Below are 22,954 nucleotides of genomic sequence, written 5' to 3' on the forward strand. Positions count from 1 at the left end.
TCGGCAGAGTGGGAGGGGGAGTTGAAATGTTGGGCCACGGGGCGGTTTGGTTGATTGGTGCGGGTGTCTCGGAGATGTTCCCTAAAGCGCTCTGCTAGGAGGTGCCCAGTCTCCCCAATGTAGAGGAGACCACATCGGGAGCAACGGATACAATAAATGATATTAGTGGATGTGCAGGTAAAACTTTGATGGATGTGGAAGGCTCCTTTAGAGCCTTGGATAGAGGTGAGGGAGGAGGTGTGGGCACAGGTTTTACAGTTCCTGCGGTGGCAGGGGAAAGTGCCAGAATGGGAGGGTGGGTCGTACGGGGGTGTGGACCTGACCAGGTAGTCGCGGAGGGAACGGTCTTTGCGGAAGGCGGAAAGGGGTGGGGAGGGAAATATATCCCTGGTGGTGGGGTCTTTTTGGAGGTGGCGGAAATGTCGGCAGATGATTTGGTTTATGTGAAGGTTTGTAGGGTGGAAGGTGAGCACCAGGGGCGTTCTGTCCTTGTTATGGTTGGAGGGGTGGGGTTTGAGGGTAGAGGTGCGGGATGTGGACGAGATGCGTTGGAGGGCATCTTTAACCACGTGGGAAGGGAAATTGCGGTCTCTAAAGAAGGAGGCCATCTGGTGTGTTCTATGGTGGAACTGGTCCTCCTGGGAACAGATACGGCGGAGGCGGAGAAATTGGGAATAGCATTTTTGCAAGAGATAGAGTGGGAAGAGGTGTAATCCAGTTAGCTGTGGGAGTCGGTGGGTTTGTAAAAAATGTCAGTGTCAAGTCGGTCGTCACTAATGGAGATGGAGAGGCCCAGGAAGGGGAGCGAGGTGTCAGAGATGGTTCAGGTAAATTTAAGGTCAGGGTGGAATGTGTTGGTGAAGTTGATGAATTGCTCAACCTCCTCGCGGGATCACGAGGTGGGATGAATTGCTCAAATCCCAACCTCACCATTAAGCCAGCGGATAAAGGGGCGCAGTGGTAGTCTGGCGCACTGACCTCTACACCGCTGAAGCCAAATGCCAACTCGAGGACATGTCTTCTTACTGCCCCCTCGACCAAGACCCCACCCCCCATCACCAAACCATCATCTCCCAGACCATACAGAACCTCATCACCTCAGGAGATCTCCCACCCACAGCTTCCAACCTCATAGTCCGGGAACCCCGCACTGCCCGGTTCTACCTCCTTCCCAAGATCCACAAGCCTGACCACCCTGGCCGACCCATTGTCTCAGCATGCTCCTGCCCCACTGAACTCATCTCTACCTCCCTCGAAACTGTCCTATCCCCCCTAGTACAGGAACTCCCCACATACATTCAAGACACCACACACGCCCTCCACCTCCTCCAAGACTTCCGTTTCCCCGGCCCCCAACGCCTCATCTTCACCATGGATATCCAATCCCTCTACACCTCCATCCGCCATGACCAAGGCCCCCAAGCCCTCCGTTTTTTCCTCTCCAGACGTCCCCAACAGTACCCTTCCACCAACACTCTCATTCGTTTGGCCGAACTGGTCCTCACCCTTAACAATTTCACCTTTGAATCCTCCCACTTCCTCCAGATCAAAGGCGTAGCCATGGGCACACGTACGGGCCCCAGCTATGCCTGTCTCTTTGTTGGCTATGTAGAACAGTTGATCTTCCGTAATTACACCGGCACCACTCCCCACCTCTTCCTCCGCTACATTGATGACTGCATTGGCGCCACCTCGTGCTCCCGCGAGGAGGTTGAGCAATTCACCAACTTCACCAACACATTCCACCCTGACCTTAAATTTACCTGAACCATCTCTGACACCTCGCTCCCCTTCCTGGACCTCTCCATCTCCATTAGTGACGACCGACTTGACACTGACATTTTTTACAAACCCACTGACTCCCACAGCTACCTGGATTACACCTTTTCCCACCCTATCTCTTGCAAAAATGCCATCCCGTATTCCCAATTTCTCCGCCTCCGCCATATCTGCTCCCAGGAGGACCAGTTCCACCATAGAACACACCAGATGGCCTCCTTCTTTAGAGACCGCAATTTCCCTTCCCACGTGGTTAAAGATGCCCTCCAACGCATCTCGTCCACATCCCGCACCTCTGCCCTCAAACCCCACCCGTCCAACCGTAACAAGGACAGAACGCCCCTGGTGCTCACCTTCCACCCTACAAACCTTCGCATAAACCAAATCATCCGCCGACATTTCCGCCACCTCCAAAAAGACCCCACCACCAGGGATATATTTCCCTCCCCACCCCTTTCCGCCTTCCGCAAAGACCGTTCCCTCCGCGACTACCTGGTCAGGTCCACACCCCCCTACGACCCACCCTCCCATCCTGGCACTTTCCCCTGCCACTGCAGGAACTGTAAAACCTGTGCCCACACCGCCTCCCTCACCTCTATCCAAGGCCCTAAAGGAGCCTTCCACATCCATCAAAGTTTTAACTGCACATCCACTAATATCATTTATTGTATCCATTGCTCCCGATGTGGTCTCCTCTACATTGGGGAGACTGGGCACCTCCTAGCAGAGCGCTTTAGGGAACATCTCCGAGACACCCGCACCAATCAACCAAACCGCCCCGTGGCCCAACATTTCAACTCCCCCTCCCACTCTGCCAAGGACATGGAGGTCCTGGGCCTCCTTCACCGCCGCTCCCTCACCACCAGACGCCTGGAGGAAGAACGCTTCATCTTCCGCCTTGGAACACTTCAACCCCAGGGCATCAATGTGGACTTCAACAGCTTCCTCATTTCCCCTTCCCCCACCTCATCCTAGTTTCAAACTTCCAGCTCAGCACTGTCTCCTTGACTTGTCCGGAGTTGTCAAACCTGCCTATCTCCTTTTCCACCTATCCACTCCACCCTCTCCTCCTTGACCTATCACCTTCATCTCCTCCCCCACTCACCCATTGTATTCCATGCTACTCTCTCCCCACCCCCCACCCTCCTCTAGCTTATCTCTCCAGGCTTCAGGCTCACCGCCTTTATTCCTGATGAAGGGCTTTTGCCTGAAATGTCGATTTCGCTGCTCGTTGGATGCTGCCTGAACTGCTGTGCTCCTCTAGACAAATGCTGCCTATATCGCCCACTTATGATTTTGAACGAGAGTGTTTCTGGATGGAATAGGGAGAAGCAGTTCCTGCTCATAAAAGGAACAAGATCGAGAGGGGCACAGTCTTTGTCACATTCCACTGCACTAAGGTGGCGGCGGAGTAGGCAGTGTCCAGGGTCCTGAGCCCAGGCCTCATCCATTCGGTCTGCCCCCCTTTTTTTTAAGAAAAACCCTATTTTTCCTTCTCTTTTAAGTGTTTTGTTTTAAGTCTGCAGAGTGCTCGTTGTGGAGGCAGCAGCAGTGACAGAGCATGGCAGTGGCTGGAGGCCTTGAGCAGGACTCTGATGGTCATTGCAAACCCAGCTGATGGTCGGTGAAACCTGGTGAGTCCAGGTGGTGGTCGATGGTGATGTGACAGTCGTCAGCGAACATCTGGCAAGCCCAGACAGGACTTGGCCCAGCACAGATGAAAGCAAGCCCAGAGGAGAGCAAGCTCTCATGGGGAAAACCAGCTTGGAGTATCTGCAAGCCCACAGCTTAAAAAACTGTAATATTGAACATTTTAAACTTATTTCCTTATTTTTCTATTTTTGCACCTAGGTACCTTTGTACCTAAGTGGCGCCAGGATTGGTGACTTTGTACACATTTCACTGTACCCCTGTACTTGAGGACACACAACAATCAAACCTACTTTTAATTTCATCTCTTCTGTCTCTTTTGGGGCTGAGGCCGAGTCTGTCATGATGTCTGGAGCTGAATGATCCTGGTGAAACCCAAACTCAGATTGGTGCGCTCTTAATGCTATGTGGGTGCTGCCTGATAGCTTGCCCAAATTTGAAATAAAGTGATGGGACAATAATTTATCAGATTGAATTTTCCCAGAATTTCTTTTTGAACAGGACATGGCTGCATGACCTACTAATTGTCATATAGGTGCCAGTGTTGCAGCTAGTTCTGGAACATAAATCTCAGTGCAATGGTCAGGATGTTATTTAAACTGGAAAAAAAACCTGGATAATTAATTCAATATTCATTTGATTTGAGTCCCCAGTAACTCAAATTGATATTGTGCTTTGAAGTAGCACCCCGTAATATGTCATATCATATCCTGTTCTATCTTTAAATTTTGTGCAAAATCATGACCAACATCTTTGGAACCCACTTATAGATCAATATTTTTTCCACCCATAAAATTGATCTTAGTAATACAAATGCTCATATTGAGGAAGGATATCTACCTAAGGGCAGGTTCCTTCACAGACACCATGAAGTCTTGATTGGCTGGAAATGGCATTTCTGCCCTCATCTGGAAGATGCCCAGCCTTACAGGATGAAGCAAAAAGACAAAGAACTACAAATGCTGGAATTCAGTTCCAAAGAAGGGTCACTGGCCCTGAAACATTAACTCTGCATTCTCTTCACATATGCTGCCAGACCTACTGAGTTTTCCCAGCCGAACAAAGCTGCTCTGGTCAATTTGATTGGCAGGGAGACTGTAGTGCCAGCAACATCTCATTTTAGTTGTGGCTACTGTTGGAACTACAGGCAGTCCTCAAAGAAGAGGAGCTAATGGAAGCCAGACTTTAGGAACGCTGGGGTTTAAGCGGGATCTGGATAGAAAGAGTGTGGTGAGTACATAAACATTTCTAATAACTCCTCAGAGCCTGGGAGAGTTGAGGACTCAGTTAAATGCTAATGCAAATTTATTAAAACTATGTACAAAAGCATTGGTAGTGCCTTCTCCCTTGAGGTCTCAAACCCATGTGATCTGACATCATTGTAACATAGCTGCTTACACACGTGCTCAGGAGATATTGTTGGAGCACTGATACAGTTAACCCTTTATGCTATATCAGCAGGATAAAGAAAATAATGAAGATTGAAGTTGATCATTCTGGGGGCAATTTATTTTGTTAATTTAATAAATGTTAATATTAGAGTACAATCAGACCATTTTTAAAATGCACTAGACCATCACAAGAAATCCAAATGTAAATTGAACAATAATTTTACACTGTTGCTCTTTATTAGTGTTCCTTATAATTGTCACCCAATGCAAAATATGAAACTTTATGGCCTTTAGATAAGATTTCACATTCTTGTTTTGACAAGACGTTAATGCAGATATGAGTCTAAGACATCTTTAATTAAATAGAGTGAATTAGTAAAAAAAAGGCAAAAAAGATTACTTTCCACATTGTTGTAATCTATTCACCATATTCAAATCTAAGTTAAATTTCCATGAAATCAGTTACAGTTTATTGCAAACAATAAATACAACATATCTGAGTCTTAAATCAGCCAATTATTTTAATATGGATAAATCTCAGGAAATATTAATTTGCTACTTGCCAACAATAACATATTAATGAATAACTTGCAGTTTATAATGAATCCAAAGGCATAATATACGGAATTCAAATGATTTATCATAAATTTAATATAGATGTCAACATGCTTTAACAATTTTTAAAACTTTGCAGCAACATTTATTTCTGGTAAACACATTGGGAATAATTTGTATTAATTAAGTTTAACTGGCATAGTGGGAAAGCTACTCAATTTTTAAAAAGTTTTCAGAAGGATGTTTAAAGATAAGACTGCTCATCCAATTCTGCAAGATGGCCTGAAAATGAATAAAATGCTTTAGTGAACTATTTTCTTTTGCCAAATCCCAAAAGTTGCAGGGGTGAAGGATCCTCTTGCCCTCTCACCATCTCTATACGGCACCTCTGTTGATATGGGAAACACAAAGCCAAGTGTCACATTAATTCCCAAACAGCATGCTAATGACTTCTCTTCTGAAAGCAGCAGAACTTCCACATGATATTGTTATCTATCAAATACCCTCAGTGAGCAGATTCTTTTAACATTATGAAGCCTGGAGGGTATTTCATATCCCAAAGAATTAAATGTAATACAGACTTTCAAATCTTTCTGGACTTTTTAAAGTGAGCTTCTATTATCACCATTGAGATGTCTGCTCCTTTGACATTTCCGCAATATATAAGTAATGTTTATGATATTCTACATAATCATTACCCTCAGCTCTTTGTTAAAATACGATGCTTTGGAGATAAGTCCATTGAAAAATGTTTACTAAGGAAAAAGAGATTTGAACGGTGAGTTAATATGTTTTTAAGAAACAATCAGAGGTGGCAATGCTTTGGCCAGGAAAAGCAGACAAAAACATTTCTGTTGCAGGATGACCCTTTAATCCTTACACAATATTTTTGTTGGATTCCTGCAGAAAATAATCTTAGCGTTTTACTCAATACTTGCGAACAGCAGAATCACTTCAAATTCAACATCAAAAAAAAACTGCTTTATTTTTACTAAACCAGAGTCAGTAAACAAAAGCCATAGTTCAGAAGTCAATTACTGGTTTGTCAAATAGTAATGTTCACAATAAACAGAAGCTGGACAATGTATTTTGGATATTAAATAAAAGAGGAGATAACAGTGGTCAAATATTTTCCCCACAGTCTTCTCACAACCATTTAACCATGATTTGATTTTTAATATTTTCCATGACTGTATTTAAATTGTATCAATGTGCTTTTAACAATCTTTTCATTCATATAAATGCATTTAACTTATGATCTTCCTTTGTGCATTTAATTACACTGCGGAAGATTTTCATTATGTGTTATTCATGTCAGAATTTATTGTGACATAAATAATGAACAGTAATTTTCGCTACTTACGCTTCACATTTTCTTGATTTATCAGTAACCAGCTGCTGATCAGTCTTTACCAATTATGCAGCCTTCAGCTAAATATCAATGATGTTTACTGCACAGGATCCTACACAACAGAGAGTTGACTTGTTGTGGAAATAATGGTGTTCAAGAATGTCACTGTTAGTTGTTTGTAAATGGCCAGCAAAGTTGAGTGGCTGAGCAGTTATTGTTAGACACATAAATTTGAAAATTGCTGTGGAGATACCCTGCTCTTCCAAAAGCTACGCAATAACTGCAGGCAAAAGTTTGAGAATGTAGGGCAATGGGTGACATCTGCACATGAGCTTGGATTTGGTCTCTAAACATTATTAGGGAAGGTCAGGTGTCCTTTTGGATGCCTTTTGGGGTAGGTCAGGTGATCTTTAGAACTGTTAAAAATAGGCACGTGCATAAAAATGCATAAATTATTTACTATGGAGTTAATTGGAGCAGTCAACAGACCATTAAAACAATCAGAAGTGTCAAGTAGACCTGTCAAAATTAGCTCTCAAATTGAAGGTAGTTAAAAGGATTTGCCTATGGAGGAGGTGATGACCTCATGGTATTATCATTGGACTGTTAATCCAGAGACCCAGGTAAATGTTCTGGATTCCTGAGTTTGAATCCTGCCATAGCAGATTGTGGAATTTAGATTAGATTAGATTCCCTACAGTGTGGAAGCAGGCCCTTCGGCCTAACAAGTCCACACCGACCCGCCGAAGCGTAACCCACCCAGACCCATTCTCCCATAGGTACCCCTTCACCTAACACTACGGGCAATTTAGCATGGCCAATTCATCTAACCTGTACATTTTTGGATTGTGGGAGGAAACCGGAGCACCCAGAGGAAACCCACGCAGACATGGGGAGAATGTGCAAACTCCACACAGAGAGTCGCCTGAGGCGGGAATTGAACCAGGTCTCTGGCGCTGCGAGGCAGCAGTACTAACTACTATGCCACCGTGCTGTCCACAAGAGTAATCCACACAGCCCCACTCCCCTATATTTACCACTGACTACCTAACACTATGGGCAATTTAGCATGGCTAATTTACTTGGCCTGTACATCTTTGGATGGTGGGAGGAAACTGGATCAAACCCAGGCACGGGGAGATGTGCAAACCCCACACAGACAGTTGCCCGAGGTGGGAATCGAACCCGGATCCCTGGTGCTGTGAGGCAGCAGTGCAAACCACTGAGCCACTGAGCCACCGTGCCACCCCAATTTGAACCCATCTGGTTTACTAATGTTCTTTAGGGAAAGAACTGCCATCCTTACCTGGTCTGGCCTAAATGTGACCCAGATCCACAGCATTGTGATTGACTCTTAACTGCCCTCTGGATAATTAGGGATGGGCAATAAGTACTGGCCTAGCTAGAGATGCCCTTGTCTTGTCCCGTGAATAAATTTTAAAAATTGAAGAAACATCCAGAGTGTTAAACAAAATCTTGCGACTCCACACTGCCTGCAGACAAAAACTTAAGAATCTCAATTATTGAATTTCTTCTGCAAGACTGATTTGACAGCCATCAGTATCACAGTCGGGTTCTTGTCATTGCATTTTGATTGACAGCCACAAGTGGTTATAGACTCTGATGTGGGACTATGAATTCCAGTGCATAAGAGACTTTGAACTTGTTGATATGATGATTTAATTAGTTGAAGGACTGTAAATGTAGTAAATGGATTTATATAAAATGAGTGCTTTTAAGTGTAATTAAGGCTACAATAAGCCCTTACATGAGTCCCAATGTCTGCCAATGATGGATACGAGGTGAATGGGAATAGCATGTGCAAGAACAAAGTGTGGAGGGGCAAAGGTTGACACAGCAGGTCTGAGGAGATATTGGGTGGGGAGCATGAGCTCACATGGATAGGGCATGGACAGTACAGTGTATAGGATGCTGAGAACTGAAAGGACATTTTTTAAAAATGGTGCTAGATTCCCAAGCCAGGTTCCCCATCCAGCACAGCTCCAAACCTAACAGCCGGTTTTTCTAGAGTTGACTGCCTTAATCCTCCCCACAACCCCCATCCATAGCAATCTTAAAAGCTTGGTTTGTGGTGTCAAGAACTCCCCCAGCTCTGCACACCCAACCCATAAGCAAAACATCAAACCTATTTTGTTCTATATATAATTTATTACGATCTCAGCTGATGTTATTACTGGATAAGCCAGATCTGAAATCTGGCTTGAAAAATATTTTTATTTTATTTAATGAGGTGATATTTCAATGAATAATAAACACACATTGCTGCAGGTCTGGTTTTAACAATAAAACACAAGCTCTATCTGAAAAGAAACCAAGATAAAATAGAATAACCCAATCCCTTCACATAAAACACAACTTGAAAAATTTTGAAATGAACAGTAAAACTATAATATTCTATCTATCCAAACAGCAAACCTTTACAGTCCCCAAAACACCAGAGAGTTCACATTTATAGAGTTTGACATAACTATTGTTTTTAATATCCAATATTTAGAGTCTGATAGCCTTTGCCTTGAGTATTCCTACAACTGAACTTATTCATTTTCATGTTCAAATAACCACTTGGTATTCTAACCAAGTGGCTTGGAATTTTAGAACTAAATGCTTATAAAAAAGTAATCTAACTTTTCGTTTTCCTCTCTCCAAAAGAAACTTTCAGATATCCAACTTCTGCCAACTAAAAACAAAAACATTTCTAAGCAATGGGTGGTTACTCTAAGTAAAATAAATCAATTTCAGGTCTTCTAACTGAAAGCAACCTAATAAATCTTCAATATTTAATCTGTTTGCACATAAAACTCTCTCAATGCAAACAAATTCCCATTAGCACTCCAGGAACTCTCTTGATCATATTCATTTAAAAAAAAATCTGACTGCAGAAATGTCTGCAAGTTAATCATTTAATCTCTTCACATAGAGAGACTAAATCGGACACGTGGCTAGTTCAAAATCCAAAATCTATAATTATATATAGGCATATATAAAACATACCTTACATCACAATATACATACATATTCTAATACAATATTTGCTCTTATTTGTGCCATCCATCTAAAATTATAATTAAGAAAGTAAGAAGTTAAATGAGAATGGGAAAGTGGGGAAAATAGAGGAAACAGGGAGTTTGGTGAAAGAGGGGAGGAGGTAATCATGATATCCAATCATTTCCCTCCCACTGATGTTAGACTCACTAGCTTGTAGTTTATTCCTACCTCCATTCTTGAATGATGGCACCACATTAGTAGTGTTCCAGTCCTCTGGCAGCCCTCCTGTGATCAGAAAGAATATATAAATTAGTGTCCCAGCCTCTGAAATCTCCATCCCTGGCTCCCTCAGCAGTCTTGGATACATGCTGAAAAATGTGTTGCTGGAAAAGCGCAGCAGATCAGGCAGCATCCAAGGAGCAGGAAAATCGATGTTTCGGGCATAAGCCCTTCTTCCCTGAAGCAATACATTTTTCAGCTCTGATCTCCAGCATCTGCAGTCCTTACTTTCTCCCAGTCTTGGATCCATCTCAACTCAGCTGGAGGATGTAGCCACTGTTAAACCCACTAAAACTGCTAATACCTTCACACTCTCACTGTTAATTTGTTCAAGTATAACACAATCCATCTCCCTGATTTCTATACCCAAATCATGGGGTGGCATGGTGGCTCAGTAATTTTCACTGCTGCCTCACAGCACCAGGGATCCGGGTTCGATTCCGACCTCGGGCAACTGTCTGTGTGGGGTTTGCACATCTCCCCGTGCCTGGGTTTGATCCAGTTTCCTCCCACCATCCAAAGATGTACAGGCCAAGTGAATTAGCCATGCTAAATTGCCCATAGTGTTAGGGGCATTAGTCAGTGGCAAATATAGGGGCGTGGGGCTGAGAGGATTACTCTTTGGAGAGTTGGTGTGGACTTGTTGGGCCAAAAGGCCTGTTTCCATACTCTTGGAAATCTACTCATCCTTCTCTATCATAAATATGGATGCAAAGTGCTCATTTAAAACCTCAACTATGTCCTCTGGATCATAAAGTTGCCACTTTGTTGCTCTTTCCCTGATTATTCTCTTGCCCCTAATATGCTTATAAAATGCTTTTGAATTTTCTTTAATGCTACCCCCAATGATTGTTTACATTCCCTCTTTGCTCTCCTGATTTAATTAACCCCGCTGCATCTCCTGTACTTTTAAAAAATGATTTAGCTTTGAGACATGTGTGTCGCTGACTAGCCAGCATTTATCACTCATCCCTAGTTGCTCTTGAGAAGGTGGTGGTGGTGAGCTACTTTCTTGAACTGCTGCAGTCCTTTAGGGCATCCATTGTTGTGAGCCCTCAGTATCTGCCAACTAGTTCCTTTTCTCTCATTCAATCCTCCATGGCCCTTGATATCTTGTACTCTCTGGATTGGTTTATGTCATCCTTAACCTTTACAGGAACTTGTTAGCTCTGTATTCACTAATTGCCCTTCTGATTGACTCCCAGTTCTCTGAGGTGTTGCTGGAAAAGCGCAGCAGGTCAGGCAGCATCAAAGGAGCAGGAGAATCGACGTTTCGGGCATGAGCCCTTCTTCATTCCTGAAGAAGGGCTTATGCCTGAAACGTCAATTCTCCTGATCCTTGGATGCTGCCTGACCTGCTGTGCTTTTCCAGCAACACATTTTTCAGCTCTGATCTTCAGCATCTGCAGTCCTCACTTTCTCCCAGTTCTCTGATGTTCATTTTACTGCAAAAAGGTATTCCCATCCCACATTGGTTGTATCCTGTCTTATCACAGTAATAAATCAGCCATTCCCACTCTTCCTCCCCAATTCAGAGCCATTATTTCTGGTTAATCTTTCATTATTATTACTTTACTCCATCATTATTTTAAATCCTATTGATTTGTGGTCACTGTCTTCAAAGTGCTCCCCCACAGACACATTTATCACTTGTCCAATTTGTTTCCTAAAATTCATTCCAGCACCGCCCCCCACACATTTGTCGACATGGCCAATATTGGGCAGCAACTTTTAAAAATCCACGTTTCACTGTGCTCTCGCCTAAGGTTGCTCAAACATTTGTATGCAACATAGCAGAAAATAGCATTATCCTATCGGTGTTATCAAGTTTTAAGAAGATTTGTAGTCCAGGTTCTAGATGTAAGTTTGCTTGCTGAGCTGAAAGGTTCATTTTCAGATGTTTCATCACCATATAGGTAACATCTTCAGTGAGCCTCCAGTGAAGCACTGGTGTTACCTGCATTAGAATGTTATTTCAATGAGCCACCACACACTGCAGCACAGAGGAACTACAAAGAGCAGAGGAAAATCACCAGTGCAGTGTATTCAAAAAGAACGGGTACCCAATGAACACAGTCCACAGATTTCTCAGCAACAAACCCAAATAAGCAGACAAAATGTATCGAGAAACCCTCACCATTCTCCCCTACATCAAAGACATCTCGGAAATGACTGCCAGACTACTCAGACCCCTCGGCATCATGGGAGCCCATTAACATACCAACACACTAAAGCAGCAACTAACGAACTTGAAAGACCCTATAGAGACAACAATCAAAACTAATGTCATTTACAAAATACCATGCAAGAACTGTAACAAACACTACATTGGACAAACAGGCAGGAAACTAATTGCCAGGATACATGAACATGAACTAGCCACAAAAAGACATAACTCACTCTCACTCATACCCTTACATACAGATGAAGAAAGACATCACTTCAGCTGGGACAAGACATCCATCTTAGGACAAGCCGAACAGAGACATGCACGAGAATTCCTAGAAGCATGGCATTCCAACCAGAACTCTATCAACAAACACATTAACTTGGACTGCATTTACCACCCTCTGAGGAAAAGGACAGGAAATGACATCACCACAGGAAATGATATCACCAACCCAAGGAAACCTAAACACATAAATAGAAAGCCAGTCACTAACACCAGTGCTTCACCGGAGGCTTACTGATGATGTTACCGACTATAGTGACAAAATGTCTGAAAACGAATTTTCCAGCTCAGTGAGCAAACTTACATGCAGCATTAGCCTCATTATTATTTTGACTGCAAATTCTAGGCAATCTTAAAGCAATGTATTCAGTTCAGTAAAAGAAACAGAAATTGCTGGAAAAGCTCAGCAGGTCTGGCAGCATCTGTGGAGAGAAATGAGAGTTAACGTTTCAGCTCAATTGATCCTTCCTCAGAACTCAGGAAGTTTAGTTTCAGATTTATAGCATCCGCAGTTCTTTCAGTTTTTATTCAGTTGAATGTTGTATTTTGAGAGAGGAAAAGTACAAATTAAAACTGATTCTGAAACATTAGCAAATTCTTAAATTTTCTGTTTGTTGACTGAATAGTGTGACACACAATACTCTAGATTCAGAGAGGTTTGATTTCTCAAGTCATTAAAATAACCCCAATTTATATAAAAACTAAACAGCCAGGAGAAAGCCATTACAATCTGTAACAAATATTGTCTGCAACAAAATACAGATGAAATGATCATTTATATAAATTTGCAGTTTAAGTCAGGGTCTAGCGGGTTCAACTGCTTAGAAAGTGCTGTTTTCCCATCCTTGGTTATATTTAGCAGCCTGATGAATCCTTGACAGAACCAACAGCTGTGCAGTACAATGTGCTCTCTGCACCGGAGGCTTGGGTATTTAATCATCAACCAGCACTAGTCATAACTTGTCTATTAGGAAAAAAGGTGCTTTCATTTGCTGCGTTGATTAATAGGTTGCTGTGTAAGCTTGGAGTAAAGTTCCAAAATAGGACTGGGATTATCAGAAAATGTTGTAGCAGAAGTCCAAAAGGCAATAGAGTGTGGAAAGGACATAATTGGCTGTTCTTAAATCTTATTTATAACATTCAATTCAAAATACTGCCAATCATAACTTGCCAGTTCAACAGCACTTTGATATTTGACAAGCTGCTCAATAGATAGATTATGGATATTCCAAACATAAATGATGCATACTTTTATTATTGCCTGTATTAAATTCATTAAAGATAAACCATTATGTTAAAACGAATGTTTTAGCATGTTAAAAATGTAACTCCCAGAAAGGATTTGTTTTATTGTAATGAATACAGTAGATTACTTTTGCTCGCTGTGTGTAGGTTCTTGTCAAGTGTAAATCATCTCTAATTGGATTTTCACTTTTAACACCTGCCTGAATGCCTACTGCTGATGGCATTCAACTTTCTGGTCTATCCACATTGCATAATTATTCAAATACTTTTGGTGGAAACTCAGATATGTGTTGAGATGACAAAAAAATAGTGAGGATAATTAAAAGGATGATGTCAAAATGGGGAAAGATCAGCTACAAACATTTTGATAAATTATTCAAACACATCCTAACCTATCAGCAACCTTTGCCAAAGCTGTGAGGAAATTGGATTTATAAAGGTAACAGGCCAAGGTGAAGAGGAAAGAATTCCTTGTTGCGAGCGGGACCTTACAGACAAATAATGTCGTAGCCCAGCAGCCACCCTGCTCTTTAAAGTCAAGCTGGTGCTGCATTAAGAATGGAGAGTTTTTGTTGCTGCACAATACCATCTCACAGATGGTCAGGAATGCAAAAGGCGAAATTTCAGGAGAGAGCTGACCATTGCAGTCCCAGCATGCTGCAGCTACTTGTCACATGATAGATGCATGAACCCTTGTAACAGATGGCTGAACACAGCATCTGCCAATCTGCTGATCCAGATCCTGAACAGGCAAGATATCATAAGCAGATTGGATTGCTAAGTCCGACTGTATCCTTCCAAGAGTGACCAAACAGACAAATCTGGGTTCATGTAGTACCATTTATTGAAATGCATGTAATGAGTTTTGAAGTCATGAACTGAATGCCCCTGGCTGAACCCAAATGGAATGTCAGTGACTATATTATTGATAAACAGGTACTCCCCAATAGTACTGTTGCTGATACTTTCTACTACCTTACAGATAATGAAGATTAGATTAATAGGGCACTGCTTGGCTGAGTTGGATTGGTTGTGATTTTAGTGCACAGAACCTACCTGGGCAATTTTCCATATTGTTAGATAGATGCCAGTGTCGTTATTACTGGAACAGCTTGACTAGGGGTGCGGCAAATTCTGAAGCACAAGTCTTCAGTACTATTGTTGGAATATTTTTAGGACCATATAACCATTGTAGTATCCAGTGTCTCTTGCCATTTTTTGATGACAGGTTGAGTAAATTGAATTGACTGAAGACTGGCATTGATGTTGCTGGAGACCAATGTTCCCTCAAGCTGCATGTGGAGTTCCCATGCATGCCGATTGGCTTGCTGACACATTGGCTTCTGGATTTGGAAGTCACCGTCACATGTGTGCTCTCAAAAATCCATGTGGCAAAAAATCAAATTACAGAGATCATAGCTGAGGATCTCTGGAGAAGGCAGAGATGAATCATCCATTTGGCACTTCTGGCTGAAGATGGTTAAAAATACTACAGCCTTATCTTTTGCACTGATGTGCTAGGTCCCACCGTCAGAGGAAGGGAGTATTTGTGAAGCCTCCACCAGCTAGTTGTTTAATTACCCTCTGCCATTCACGACTGGCTGCAGAAATACTGCAGAGCTTAAATCTGACCAGATGGTTGTGGAACCAGTTAGCTCTGTCACTCATTCCTTAGCAAGTAGTAGGACAAGTAATGCAGTTTGGTAGCTTCACATGTCTGGTGCTGCTCCTGGTTTACCCTCCTGTAGTCTTCATTAATGAGAATGGTATACTGGGGGATATACTGAACCACGAGACTGAAATATTGTTCCGTTTAAGTCATGCAGATGTGTTTTGATAGCAGCAATTGGCGTTAGTTTGCTGACCACATCATTGATGACCTATTCTTGAAGTCCCTGTCACACACAGGTCTTGGAGGTCTATGCACTGTTAAGAAAATTAAGAGGAAATGCTGGTTGTAAATTGTATTGGAATACACAGATGGCCCACAGCGCCTTGTAGATGCCCAGTCCTGAGTTTCTAGATCTGTTCGAAGTCTGTCCTCTTTAGCACAGTGAAAATGCCACGCAACACGATGTGAAAGCAGTACTTTGCTTCCACAATGACTGTGCAGTGGTCACTCTTACAGATCCTGTTATGGACAGATACATCTGCAGCAAACACAGATTGGTGAGGATGAGGTCAAATATGGTTTTCTGTCTCATTTGTCCCCTTACCAACTGCAGTAGAACCAGTCTAGCAGCTATGTCCTTTAGGACCAGACCAGCTCGATCAGTAGTGCTGCTGCAGAGCTTCTATTGGTGGTGGAAATTGAAGTCCCCCACCCAGAGTACAATCTGTGTTTTTGGTTTCCTAAATGATTCCTCCAAGTATACTCAACATGGAGGAGTACTGATTCATCAGCTTTTGGAGCTGGTAGGGCACGGTACGTTGCCCTCAATAGGAGGCTTCCTTGACAGTGATGCCATGAGACTTCATTAGCTCTGGACCCAATGTTGAAAACAGTATTTTTGGGGATAGTGTGCAAGGTATAGTTCCATGAGTATCGCTATATCTGACTGTTGCTGGACTAGTCTGACATACAGCTCCTCCAATTTTGGCACAAGTAAGGATGACCTTGGAGGTTCAAGAGGGCTACATTTGCCTTTGTCGGTACCTGACTTGCTGGACATTTCAGTCAAGAGTCAGCCACATTAGTATGGGTCTAGAGTTACATATAGGCCAGACCAGGCGAGATTAACAGATTTCCTTCCCTAAAGGGCATTAGTGAACAATGTAGGTTTAATGACAGTCAAAAATAACATCATGTCATTAGAAAATCACTATCTAACATGGTGGGATCTGAACCTCAGCCCCGAGAACATTATCTGGAGGTCAGGATTACAAGTCTACTATCTACTGCCCTACCTTTCAGCTCACTCACTATCTTTGACATTATGTTACTGAGACTGAATCATCTACTCTGCATGAAGAAAAGCAGTCAGCTCACTTTCCAATTTAGCCTGAACTCATGACATCTTCTGCACTTTCGTCTTTAAGATGCTCTACTTCTGAGATATAGACATATGACCTTTGGGTCCATCACCTCCCTATGCAAGTCAAAAGCAAATGACAGGTTGGAAATTGCAGAGGGACTAACAATCTTTTAACAATCCCTAGATTTGGGGGTGGTGTCAGTCGACTATAAAGCTGAAAGCATTGGCCCTTAGTCTGAGAAGGTTGTTTCAATAGGTCCACCAACTAGGGACCAGTCTGTTTAACTTTGGTGTAGTAACTTGCACAAACGATTTGGGATAAAATTAATACTCACATAAAAAAGGGGCTAAATTGAAAGAGTCAGTATGGGTTCTTGTTTCATTGAGATGGGAAAATCACATCTCACTTCCTGGAGCTTTTTGAAGAGTTAACATTGAGGTTTGATGAGGGTCATGCTGTTAAGTAATGCGCATGGACTTCAAAAAAGTGTCTGATAGAGTGCCACACAATAGGCATGGGAGTAAGGTTTTAGGTCATGGAATGAAAGCGACATTAGTAATATGGATACATAAAAATTGGCTGAGTAAGAGGAAACAGAGTAACATCCAGATCCCTCTGCACTGAAGCACTCTGAAGTTTGTCTCAATTTAGATAATGAGTTGCCTTTCTACTCTGCTCCAAATGGTTAACACCACACTTATTTCTCAATTGCAAATTTCTTTCCCATCTATTTTAGCATCAACATGGAGAAGGACAGCATAAAATAAAAAGCACTACTCTAAAGGACATGCAGGAGCAGAGAAACTTGGGTGTATCTGTGCATAATTATTAAGCGTGGAATGACAGGTGGAGAACTGTTCATGAAACAAGCGAACAATCTCGGCTTCATAGATAAAAGCCAAGAATATAAGAGCAGGGGAATTATGTTGAAGCTATGCAAGACACTGTTTGGACTTCAGCTGGAGTTGTGCGCAGTTCAGGTGTCACCCTTTAAGGAGGATGTGAATGCCTTGGAGACAGAACGGAAGGTTTAGGAGAATGGTTCTTGGATGAGAAGCTTCAGCAGTAAGAATGGATTGGAGCAGTTGGGACTGTTTTCCTAGGAGAGGAGAAGCAGAGGGGAAAGTTGAGGAAATAATCATGAGGGGTCTGGACAGAGGAGAAAAGAGCAAAGTGGTTCCCAGTTGTAAAAAGATTGAGAACCAGCCGGCACACAGCTTAAACACACAAACTCAAAGTGGCAAAAGCATTTTCACACATCACATGGCTCAGGTTTAGAATGCGCTGTCTAACGTGTGGTGAAGGAAGGTTTGGTTGATGTATTCAAAAGGGCTTGGATGATTATTTAAACAGAAACAACATATCAGCCTCAGGAAAGGGCAGGAGTTTGACATTGTCAAAATACTTACAGAATTGTTGTAAACATGATGGGCTAAAGGGACTGTGACACCATAATAATTTTGTGATTCAGGGTCTTGAGGATGCAATTGTAGCTGCTTAGAGGTCCAGCTCATTTCCCTGGGCCATTAGCCAAGTCCTCTATATTGTTAGTCTACCTGGCTCTCATTCATGCCTTGATATTCCCAGGTCTCCTTTAGTCTCTCTATATCACCTTCATTCCCTCAAACCAGTTCCATATTTCTTCTGGTACACCTGTCTTCACAATCTTCTACACCATTCTTCCAGTATCCACTATCAGAATTAATGAGTTATTGAAAAGTTTAAGAAACCATTGAAATGCTCTTGAAACTGACCTAGGAAGCAAAAACACTGACAAATCTCCTTTGGAAACAAATCTGTTCATCTCCTATCTCAAAAGTATCAACCGACCAAGGGAGCCTATGGATATCCTTCTCACTCCACCATCAATTAAAGACCTTAACCTCATCCCATCGGATTGAACCCAGTCACGCAAAAGAAGCTCACCATGTGTAAGTTAGACATGCAAACCTGTGCTTGATTGTCTGCAAATTTCCTCATTCTAAGGCACCCGATGTCTGATCAAGAGATTTAACATTATGAAAGAAAGAGGGGTTGTACAAATGACCACTTTCTTACATTTATAGCCAGGTCTACTCCCTTTGAAACCTTTTCCATCTCCATCTTATATTGTAGCCTGGAAGCCCACAACAAAATTAGGCTAGGAGTAGGTGTCGTACTGACAGTACCCGTTGCCGCAGTGGTGAAATTTCTGGCCTCTGATTGGCTGGCAGCTCTTGGTGGGTGGGCTTCCAGGGTTGTTGATCTCAAGGAGTCTAGCTTTTTCTGGTTAAATGTCTGTATAGCTTTTAATTCAGTGAGCATCCCCTAAGAGGGGTCACAGAGCTGCTACTGGTTCCAGGCAGATGGAGAGAATTCTGTACCCTCTCACATACAGCTCAATATCATAATATGTAGCTCTCCAAAGACTATTAGAACAACAGATACTTGATCAGTAAATCGAGACTACTGTTTTATCAAAGTAAAATTAGCACACCATTAACGAACTAATTTCAATGGCTAATTCCAGAAATGAATTGTTAAAATATTAATGAAAACTGTCTTCACTGATGATTTGAACAAAACCATATCTTAATAAAAGTGTCCAAATGTGTTATTATCATTGTAACATTGCACATTGACAATGGGCAAAGTAATTGGTCTACTGTACACATGATATATCGGTTGAAAATGGGTAGACCATTTACATTGGTACAAAGTTTGCTTTTTACATAATGTTTCAGAAATGGTCTATTGTATATATTTTAAACAAAGCTAACTGCAACTAACTACAACCCATTCCCGAACAAGGGCTTATGCCCAAAATGTCAACTCTCCTGCTCCTTGGATGCTGCCTGACCTCCTGTACTTTTCCACTCAGATCTCCAGCATATGCAGTCCTCCCTTTCTCTAACTACAACTGACAGCTGTAGAAAGCAAAAAAAAAGGACTTGTAGTCATTGTTATTTTACTAACAGGACTATTTAGTATCATTCATATTGCAATTCCTGATCTTGGCTATAGCCCAACATCTAAATGCAGACTATAAAAAGGTTATAACTATAAAACATTGAAATCAGCATAAACACATTAGAATGGATAAATTGTATAAAGACAATTTGACATTATACAATACAAACTATATAATACTACCATTCATTTAGACTTATTTCACTAAATGAAATGCAAATGTGTAACAGTACAAATCAAGTACTTTTGATAAGAATTGTTACCTTTTCAGAGAATCTTCTTTGTTAAATACATAGCAGCTTACAAGAAATGAATTCTTTGCAGCGTGCAGCACCAAACAAAACTTCACATCTGAGGTTTCCCTGCATCCTGTTTTCTGCTCAAACTTAGATTGTAAACTAGTTCAATTTATAGCCTAAATGCTATTGCTTTCTAGTACTGAAGGGATGACAGATCGGGCTTGTTCTGAAGGCAGAATCAATAAGTCATTGTTGAAGAGTATTGTGTATTATTGAAAATAATTTCAGCTGAAATCACCTAAAAGACTAGAAGTCCTGCTGTGTCTCTGGAGAAAGAGAAGTCAGATGATTCATGTTTAAGACCTTTCCTCAGGTCTTGGAGATAATACAGATGAACAGCATTTAAGCTACCTAGATTAACCTGTGACATAAAAATAATTGTGCTTGGTTTAAAGACCCTTCTTGGGCAAACATGCTTATAGGAAACATCAGAATAACATTTATGTTTGCAAAAGTTTGAACAATATTTTGAAAAAAATGGCAGTTCTCCCAGTTCATCATTCTGTTAATACAACAGGTAAGAGCTTATTGAAAAGCTATCCAATAGATACAATTATCCCCTGTTATGCAATAGCAAACCTCTGACCTTTCAGTATGCTCCTCTTTACAAAGAGCATCAAGGAATTCAAAGAGGAGATAAAAAGACAATAAGAATGTATTAGATTGTATTAATTTGCAGAATATGCTTCAATTGCAAAATATGGTTCAATGCATTGAGATCAATGCAAATCTCAAATCTAGCAATATTAAATCTGTCAATATAAAGCAATAGAAATAATTTGTTCAAGAGTTCCATTTAAAATTGTCCTTTCGCAATCTGTTATGATCAGCTGAGTAGATCATATTCAGAGGCAAGAACACCACCATCTAAGCAAGGAGTTTTGGTTTCAAGTTCGACTTAAGACTTATTTGTTAAAATGCTGTTGATGAGATTCAAACCTAACCCAACACAATCAGTATTCTTACCCCACTATTCCCCGAAGAGAATAACAATATACCAAACAGATAATAGTATTAAAAACATCACAACTCTTCTTTCAATTACCTCATGTGAAACTGAAACAAATTACAAATTTGATAGATAAGTAGATCATTTATAGTTCAATTTTTTTTTATCTAGGCTTGTGTCAAGAGGTTGAGCATCCCAATTACACTGTTTAATTTTGAAGCATTATTCAGTAATTAACAGTAAGTTTGCTTTTGTTTTTTTTTAATGCAAACATATGTTTTAATTGCATTTACAATTACAGGATATATTCCAAAGCTAAAACTTGTAACATTGTAGACTCAATGAGTTTAAAGGCAGCAAGTTTCAATCAAACTGGATCTAAACTGACAGAAATGTCTACCACAGCTGTGACAATAGAAACGTAGTAGAAGCACCGAACTGATAATTCAATATTGTTTACCGACCTGAATTCAATATGGTCTGCCCTTAGTAAAAATACATTCAGAGCACAGTCAGTTAAGGTAATCCTGATACAAATTGAATGTGACCTCCACAGGTCTGCATTGTGAACAAAATACAGACAATCTTTAACTCAAAATGAATCGGTTCTTTGTTTTAACACGTATGACTGTTTATATTAATTGAGCATCCAATCATGAATGTTGTATTTATGATCTCAAAGCACATCTCACAGCTTGTCAATTTTCAGTAAGTGCTCCAGTTCAGTAATAATGAGTGAAGCAGTGTTGTTTGGTAGAATACATGCAGCAAACGTTTCAGACTATGAGCAATTAAATCTAGCCAATTGTTCTTTCCTCCAAAGCATATGATGCCTTGTTTGGAGATCAATGCTACTGAGAAAAGGTCTGAGCAATTAATTGTTTTGACTGTCCTGTTCAACTGCTAAGCACAGTTTGAATAAGATGAATAGAAAATTGAATTTCTTTTACACCATTTGCATTAATTGCTGCCTCTTTGAGAATCATGTTTACTTAAATACGCCCTCAGTATGTACAATGAATTGAAACTGATCAGCATCAGGGATTTTGATAAATCTCCATGCCACTTGTGCTTGAAGACATTTTTCAGCCCCAACCATGTCGTATTCACAGATATGCTTCCTTACCATCCAAAATTTATTTTACATTGTCTCTTTAAATGTATGTTGATCACTTTTTCCCATGGTTTCTTGTTTCACGTTTGTCAACTGTAAGGTCTTAGTTGTAATGTTAAACTGTGAAATTGGTTAGTTGCCTATCGTTCCACTGCCCCATCAATTGTTAACATTTCCTGCTGTGTTTAAAAACTCCTGGATCTCATGCTCATTGATTTCCTATGAGTCCAGTTTAAATGATTTCTTCTTAGTTCTGGTGGATTTTCAGCAGAGCCATTGTTAATTGTTTGATGAAATTCATTATTTTAATGATTTTCACTGTAGCTAACATGGTGTATCGGCATTTTCATGTTTGTATGTCGTTTGATGATTGATGGATGTCTGTTTCATCTAGCTGACAATGTATTGTTTTGAGACTTCATTAATTCTAATTAAGTTTTAATACACATTATACATATGTGTAGACCATATGTATAAGTTCTGAGACTCCATCTTAATTTATAATTCAGGTGAATCACTTATTTCGCAGTGTTAATTTGTTTTTTGTTTGTTTCTCTGTGCTAATTATTCCAAGTAGAAAATTTTAAGTTGACCAGGCTTTTTGTTCATGAACAAATTTTGACTTCAACCTACAATTTGTGAGATAATTTGTCTCACTCTAATATCATCAGCTCCTACAAAGTGGAAAGTTGCTGTCAAAATAGACTTGGTTGTTTCATTGTTGATCATATTTTTGACTGTCTATCCCAACCCTTCCACAGAACTCCTGGATTAAGCAAAATAAGGGCTGTAAGCAAAGCCAAAATTGCTTACAGCATCTGTGGAGAGCAAATAGAGTTAATGCTTTGGGGCCAGTGACTCTTCTTCAGAATGTTAACTTTGCTTTCTCTCCACAGATGCTGCCAAACCTACTGAGTTATCCCGGCAATTTCTGTTTTTGTTTCTGATTTTCCAGCATC

General features: G+C 41.0%; 1 long non-coding RNA gene across 1 annotated transcript; it reads right to left on the reverse strand.

The window, feature by feature from the left end:
• Positions 1-5,490: 5,490 nt before the first annotated feature.
• On the reverse strand, positions 5,491-21,480 carry LOC140457794 (uncharacterized). The gene is made up of 3 exons (XR_011953362.1): positions 21,346-21,480; positions 9,961-10,017; positions 5,491-5,763 (listed from the first exon to the last, which is right to left on the reverse strand). It is a non-coding gene; the product is annotated as an uncharacterized lncRNA (long non-coding RNA).
• Positions 21,481-22,954: the final 1,474 nt, after the last annotated feature.

The sequence above is a fragment of the Chiloscyllium punctatum genome, chromosome 32 (assembly GCF_047496795.1).
Source record: "Chiloscyllium punctatum isolate Juve2018m chromosome 32, sChiPun1.3, whole genome shotgun sequence".
Taxonomy (NCBI): Eukaryota; Metazoa; Chordata; class Chondrichthyes; order Orectolobiformes; family Hemiscylliidae; genus Chiloscyllium; species Chiloscyllium punctatum.